This window comes from Parambassis ranga, chromosome 18 (assembly GCF_900634625.1).
Source record: "Parambassis ranga chromosome 18, fParRan2.1, whole genome shotgun sequence".
In the NCBI taxonomy this organism is placed as follows: Eukaryota; Metazoa; Chordata; class Actinopteri; family Ambassidae; genus Parambassis; species Parambassis ranga.
The window spans coordinates 3,255,036-3,263,068 of NC_041038.1; the positions used below are offsets into that span (position 1 = coordinate 3,255,036).

Sequence of the window (8,033 nt, forward strand, 5' to 3'; positions counted from 1 at the left end):
TCAGGGTATTACCTTGATGGATGCATTACCTAAATAACTCAATAATGTAGAAAATACATGCTTTTTTTGAGACAATCCTGTAAGACTAAAGCTCAGCATTAAGTCTGGAAACAACTAGCCCAAAAGCACTAAAGAAAGACTGTCCACCAGTTTAAAAAACTATCATGTAATTTCATGTGTGTCAGTCTCTGGTCACAGTACCTGGCCATCACTGTGAGGTTGCCATGCAACCATTTTCCAAAGTTTCAGTGCTGAACACGTGGACAGGTACATAATTAAATCAGCTTTAGAGGAGCAGGAAGGCCATATTACATATTAACATATTCCCCAGGATTGTTGGCCTTCATTTAAAATTGTATTATCCAGTGTACTTTATTAAGTGTAGGACATGCCTTTAGGGGCCTACATACAACTTGAATTATGAATATGAACTTGGAGCAGTTTGATCAAAGACTGCGCTTCTTTTTATCACAGAGTTTAATTTGAACCATTGTTGCAGGCCCACACAAGTGAAACTAATCATATGGAGGTGGCTGGAGATGATAGGAAACATTATTTCAGTATTGAAAAAAAATCTTTCTTATCACCTAAGATCTAATCCACATTCAGAAAATAAACACAGAACTGAATCTTCTTCTCTATGAGTCAATAATGGCCATTTGGTGCATGTCTCCAGTTAGATTACGTCTAACCAACGGATGCTCATGTAGCACTTTTAGCAGCTTTGAAGTTCTTTTATTGTCCTACATGGTGCATTTTTGCATCCCCTTCTTAGTACTTACTATCAGCGCATCACTATTCTTTCTTGCAGCAGCCTTGAACTTGCAGAGAGGCTTTTGATGATCATTCCTGCGACAGTCTCCAGCTCTCTATTTTTGAATCCCTCCTACAGTCGGGTGTGTTAGAAGCCAAATCTGCATCTGTCAGGAGCCAGACAGAGAATGTGCTACAGTATATGTCAGACCTACAGCCTCTCTGCACTGAGGAGAAATTGCACTGAAACACAAGCCAGGACACCTACTTGCTGCCGCACAGTGGACACACACTGCAACTGCACTCCTCTCTCTGACACACACACACACACACACGAATGTGGTGACCAAGGTGAATGGAATGTCTTTGTACAATCTTTGCATTTTGATTCTATGTCGGCCAAGAGTATATATCTTACTAGTATATATATAAAAAAATAAATAAAAAATCCAAAAAATTGTATTTTATTGGTGGAAAGTTTTAGTCAGTCTGCTTTATAATTGGGGCTGCAGATTGGAATGCCTGTCAACGTTTCTTTAAAAAAACATAAAAGAGGTGCTGTTATTACCAAGAATGTAAAGCTGCCACCCAGACTAAGCTACTGTCTACTTTATCTGAGGGGCTTTTATCTGTTGTTTATCATCCTGTTTTGGGAATACATTTCAGTGGACCAATAATAGGACCAATTTTGATGTCAGATAAAATATTGTTGATGTTTGGTCGTCTGAAGTGTGATGACAAAAGCAAGCATTTCGCCAACAAAAGAAAGAGAAGAAGAAACTATAGACAACTGTAATTAGGATGGGACTTTGAACAATGTTATATTTTTGTCATGTTTTTTTCCCCTGGATATATAACTGTCTTATAGCTGTTGCTGTGGTGTTGTTTTGGGTATACAGTACTGTTTCGTACCAGTGCACTGATAGATGACCTATCCTGTTGCAGTACTGTGAATGTAGCAGAAATGGTAAAAAAAACGCTGCTGTCAGATAAAGACCCCATCTTTTTAAAAACAACACCAAAAAAGAAGGCAGACAGGATGAGACTGGCTCACTTCCTGCTGATTCCTCTGTTAGTTTTTGAAAGTTTGGAAGATTGTCACTTCAAATAAAATAATCAAAAGAACCACAGCAAAACAATGGAGTAATGAGTCTCTTCGTTTGACAGCAGCTTATAAAAACATTTTCCCTGAGAATCTCTTAATACAAGTTGTATTTTGCCGTCTCTTCTCCTGCATGCTTCCTCTTTCTCTGACCAGACATCTCTGTTGCTTGAGGATCTCTTTTATTTTTTAATGTAGCACGCTGAAATATCATTTATTTAGGAAACATGATGTCTTGGAAACTCTAGACAGAGGAAATGTTCCTTTTTCTTTTTTTTTCTTTGTGCCTGTGGAGAGAATGAATTCAGACTTTGGAGTGCCATATTGTTAACTGCTGTCTTGTCATTGAATGAGACTCCCCACACTGCTGGTATTTATTTTTTCTGTATAAAAAAAAAAAAAAAAAAACCTTAATAGTTGGCAGTCCTTTTTGTCTCTTCTTCCCAGATGGAGGCTGTTTGTTGCTATTCAGAATGATGTCATGCTATTCCTTGTGGTCTATTTCCAAATGATTCCTCAGTATTAAATTCAGTAGTCATATTTATAATATGTGTTCTGTGACTAATAAGAATGATGCTGGAAAAAAAGTGCATTGTCTTTGTCTTGTCTTTTTAAAATAGAAATCCAATGGTTATGTTTTTTAGTATTGTCTTTATGAATCCATATAGATATGTTTTCCATTTACACAAATTACCAGATCTGACCTCGAATTATTGTGTTTTCTCCAAAGGGGGATTGATGTTTGGAGTTAAAGAAGTGGTTTGCTGAATTCAAATGGAAGATGATCCCTGTTTGGGTGGACAGGTCAGCATCAGCACACAGGGGACATGATCCGCGAGACAGGTGGATAAAAACACAACAGTGCTTTGTCACAGAGTTAGCTTTCCATCAGGGAAACGTTCACAAGAAGACTCCTCAGGTGATTCGCCACACGTCTTCAGACAATCTGACATATACGTAAGGTGGATCAGGAGAGATTTCTCCAGATGAGAGATTTCTCCACACAGAGGCCAACCTCAGCACAGAAAGTATCTGAATACTTGACTGACTCTCTTTGTATTTTATTATTAATAATAATCTCGAGAAAAAGCTGCAATCTTTTACTTGGAGAATTAAGGAAAATACACATTTTTCTAGTGATTCCTTTTAAAAAGGTCAAATACAGCCATCACAAATCAAAGCTATTGTTCTCAGTTCCTAAAAAGAGGAGTCATGATAATGTAACCGGTCTACTGTCTGTCCCTGCACTGAAAGAACTACTCCACATACAGTAGCTGGGCTGAATAAAACATAAGACAAGTGGTCATATGGAAGGGAGGTGTGAGATGATTTAGTTGACACTAGCTGCAAATACTGCCTAACAGCAGAACGCTTTCACAATTTTAATACAAAACAGACTATTTTAATATTACTTGTACAGCCTGCAGCACATTAAAATATTGATGCTCCTGTGTTTTCATTATTTCTAAACTCCCAAAGCAGACAGCAACTGCAACACGATAGAGAAAGTGAAATTCTGTTTTATCTACCGTACTTCAGAAACCGCCTTGCTCCACATTCCGTGACGTCTGTCCTCCTCCATGATCTACTGGCCTCTCTCTGTCCATTATAGACATTAATAACCTTCCCTGAATGAGCCTTGGAGTCGATGCCACATCTAATTACTCTCAGAGATGAAGTCTGTCTAGGTCCTCTGATTGCCCGGCCCCCACTCTGTATGTTCTGTTCAATGGGAGGACATTGATCTGGCTATATTCAGCCTTTGAGTCAGCTCATGTCTCGTCGACTGCTACGATACTGCTAAATGCTCTCATGTGGGACTGTGTCTGCAGAGCTGATGAACTGCAGAGGTGATGTGTCCATAACTTGAACTATGGACCTCGGGCCACACACATAGATGCAGTCGGTATTGCAGGATTATGCAACTGTGATGCATTTAGGTGCATATAGAAAGGCCAGTTGTTTAAGCTGTTTCCACCAAAAGGAAATAAAACACAGGCAAACGTGCCACCTCGATCATAGTGATAGTGGTGTGAACCTGACAACATCCTCTTTCAAATATCCCACATTTCTCCTCCACCGCTCCGCTGTAGCCTGCACAATTGCACCTTAAAGTGTGTGTGGTCATCTCCCACTACAGCATTGAACGACTCTTTCAGCCCAGAAAAGATTGATACCTCCCATTCAGCTATATAGAAAAAGGCCTCCTAGCAACACAGCCATTTAGCCAGCAGCCTGAGTGATATTGATCTGCAGAGTCTGAAATGAGGGAAATTGAATAGCACCGCGGCTAATTGCATAGTAATGAAGGCAGGAGGGGGAAATAACCTCACACATTGTTAGCACTCGCACAGTGTGACCTTGAGTGCAAGAAAAGGGAAGATATGGGGTCTGATAAGTTAAAAAATGTCACTTCCCCTCCTGTCAACAGATGGTACAAATCCATGGTGCTGTCTAATTTTAAAGCGATGCAATGCACTGCACCCTAATAGGCTATAGAGACAGATATTTGCGCCATAGTTATTGGCAGGTATTCGTTTTAGCTGCTAAAGGCTGCAGAAAGGGATTTGGCACAATGAGTAACTACATGCAGTATTGATTTTTTTGAGCAGCAGATCACTCTTAGATTTGTCCATGTAAGACTAATGAACCAATTATTGATTTGATGTCATCTCATCAAATACTGGAAACGCAGCCAAGCTCTGTGATGATTTGATATCTGCTCATCTTTTTTGAACCCACCGTGACACCTGCATCTGCATTGCCATCCCCTCGCGGCTGCACTGACTGCAAGCATCTGGAGCTGTTAACCTCCTGCCAGCACGGGGTCATGGCCGCCATCCACCACTTGGTGGCAATGTTGAGCTGCTGACTATGTGTGTGTGTGTGTGTGTGTGTGTGTGTGTGTGTGTTAAGGAGGAGTGACTCCTATCAGTGAGACAGGGAGGTGGAGGGGTGGGGAACACTGTGCCAGTGATGTGGCAAAAAAACACAGAGCCGCTGTCAGGGTTTATGGTGAATCACAATGCAGCATCACAATGCAGATAACTGCACTATGTTTCTCTGTCGTTTATATGTTACTTCCCATAAAAATCAAACCTATGCATATGCACTAGAAAACACACACTGTAAATCAAATGAAATGTTGCTTCATGCTAGTTTTTCATAAGCTGACAGCTATCCTACAGCCTCTTTTTCACCCACACACTCACAAACAAACAGAAAGGAAAGGGCCTTCCAGTGGCATTCTAGCAGTTGTCTGCATGTTTTTACTTTAATGGTACTTTGCAGAGAAAAGAAAAAAAACACAATTGTGTTAAATCTAAATCCACAGACACCTCAAAGTAATCTTTAAAGTCATGCAGCATAAACGGAAGTTGATGGCAAGTAAAACAAGTCAAATAGGCTCCAGTGAAAGTGCCTCCAGCACTCCAGCTCTGCTTATCTGGCTTTGTCGACATTTAAGTAGCAGCTGGGCAAACAGTCTCTCACAAAGTCGAAGCAGCTCTGCTAGACGGCTGCAGCCTTAATTGCATTAAGCTCATTGCTGACTCTTGTGAAGCACTCAGCACTGTAGGGGGTTGGAATCCTCATTAGAGTAGAATCAGTTATGATGAATATTGCTTTAAGAGAAATTTAACTTATGCCAAAGAAGCCCAGTGGGATGTGGCCCAGACCTGTTAGTTCTACTAAGTAACTTCAAAAAATGAGAGGCTTCTATTGTCGGGTTCAATTCTACGGTTTGAAAACTCTTTTTAATGACACCCTGAATTAAAGAGAACAAGAGACAATAACCAAGGTTATGTGGCGTCTCTAAATGCAGGTTAGAATTATTCTCTATTTTAAGTGGAAAGAGACAATAGAGACTCTTTGAGAAGCAAAGACAGGTGTGACCCTTACCCTCATTTTTATTGATAAATATTACACTACCTGCAAATACGAAGCTGTTCAAAGTTAAGAAACCTGCCAACCCTTTCACCTCCTCTTCTATTTCTCTCCACTCCAGCCTGGAGAAGTCTCATTTAGCCATTGCTGATACCAAATCAAGTTACTGCGGCGTGGGGGATTGACACAAAATCGATGGCATTGCATCTGCAGAGGGGATGGCTCACATATTTAATATTCCTGAAGTGGCAGGGCAGGGGCGAGGAGTGGAAGGGAGGGAGGGAGGTAACCCTCTGCAGCGGGCAAGTGTGTTTTGACTGACGGACCCATAGATTCTATCTCATGACCCTGGCATCACCGATAGCGCTGTAGACTTATCTACTTGCACGGACAGGTCACCACTGCTGTTAAGAGTTCCCTAAAGAAAACAACAACAAGCTGATCTCTGGGTGTGTTTTAGCCCCTCTGCCTTTCATTTTTTTGAGGATTAAAACACAACACTTTGTCACATATAACATTCCTGCTTTGAGGTATTCATGAAAGCACAGATATGATAGGCTATAAAAGTGTGCACGCATAAATGACTGCCATAAAGAGCTTTCTCTGAATGCAGGCTATCATCTAACTAAAAGGTGAGATGAATGCATCAAATAGTCTGCTTTCAGTCAGGGGCACCTCAGCAATCCTGTGATTTCTGCCCTTTGTAGCTTTCTGTCCTTCTTTCATTTGATGTTTCTTATGCGTCTGATTGAAGTTACACAGCTGAATTATGACTGGAGGACATGAATGTGTTTTTTAATAGTTCTTATTCTTGGAACCTTTGGTTATTGTTTGAATAAACTGCCGGAAACACAATATAAAGATCTAACAGATTATATGAATCCTCACATACTGTACATCCAAAGACACACTGGAGGGGTATTTACAAAATATGTAAAATCTCAGTTTTGGCCCAATACCATTGGTAAATGAGTAACTCTGGATCAGTTCTGACCATCCATTGACCATCCCTTTGGTACTCATTAGGCAAAGATAGTGGTGCAGATAATTCTCTTCCAGACTTAAATGATTCATGGTTGGCCTTTTACCGGTCAAGCTCCAACATGAGAAATCCAAATATGTATAAATAGATCAGCTGCTGCTCACCCTCACCATGTCCTATGGCGACTTTCAACAATGTAATTTAATAAAACCCAATATATAAAATCAATCCTGGATTATTACAATTAGTTGCTAAACGATGCATAGTAAATTTTCCAGTATAGCCTCAGCATAAGGTGTAAAACCCGGCCTCGTTTTAATATTTAAGTAAGCCGGATAACATTAAAAATAATGTTGAATATAAATATTTCAACCGCTCATTATGGAACAGTCTGGCATCAGCCAGTTTCTGAGTGATGGGAAATACCAGCATGGTGCGTGGCTAACAAAGCCATCAAGTTGAAAACAGGATTTTAGTTCTGGGTGGAAGTTCCCCAGGTAATATAAGGTTAGGAAGACTGCATTGTGTGTGGTGTTGGAAGCAAAGAAAAAAAAAACTTTCTTAAGTTCTAAGGTGCCGTGGAGGCAGACTTTCTTTTTTGGCATAGCAGCCGATGAGTCAGGAAGTAGAGCAGAGCCTTGTCTATCTCAGCAGGGGATGAGAACTGCTGACCCCAGCTGAGGATGCAGTCAGATAGAGGGAAGAAATCCTAACCCAATTCACACAAAACACACTGCAGAGGAGGCAGAACTGTGGTAGTAAATGGTAAACAGTGGATCTCTGTACTTATGTAATGTGTTTCTACCTACTCTAAGTGCTTTATGCTGCTTCTTTTTCCACACACGCTCAGTATGTGGAGGCACTCTACCACAAGTCTGCTTATCTAGAAGGCAATGTTAAAAGGGCCAATCTGTTCTCACCAGGGAAAAAGAAACCAGTAGTGGGGAAAATTTGCAGGGCGCTCAAAATGGGGTTAATGTAAAAACATCCTGGTTTGGTTTGGATTTGTTTCCACAGCAGTCAGGAAAAAAATGGTGGAGAAGCTTGTTGTTGGTGGTGTCCAGGTGTCAGTAGTCTTTATACAACATTATTGGGAGTCACTGGAAATCAGTCACTTCTGTTGTAACTTAGGGATGTGGGCAGTTGCGGATTGCATTGTTTTAAATGCATTTGTACGGGCGCAGTCTATGGGTGATGTCTGACAGAAGGAATAAAACTCTGGAATAAAGAGGTCACACTGATCCTTCTAAGCAGGGTGTATGAGATGACCCTGAGGGATATCTGAAGGAGTCTACTAGTAGCCTTAGTACT

General features: G+C 40.7%; 1 protein-coding gene across 5 annotated transcripts in view; it reads left to right on the top strand.

Moving 5' to 3' along the window:
* The window catches only part of LOC114450591 (RAS guanyl-releasing protein 2-like), a 30,501-nt gene extending 27,329 nt beyond the window's left edge, over positions 1–3,172 (top strand). For 2 of the 5 annotated variants that reach the window (XM_028428733.1, XM_028428728.1), the window contains exon 17: positions 812–2,296. The gene's annotated coding sequence lies outside the window, so the exon portion shown is untranslated. Of the gene's footprint in view, positions 1–811; positions 2,297–2,585 lie in introns of those variants that run through there. The other 3 variants (XM_028428731.1, XM_028428729.1, XM_028428730.1) reach the window with 3 other exon arrangements.
* Positions 3,173–8,033: the final 4,861 nt, after the last annotated feature.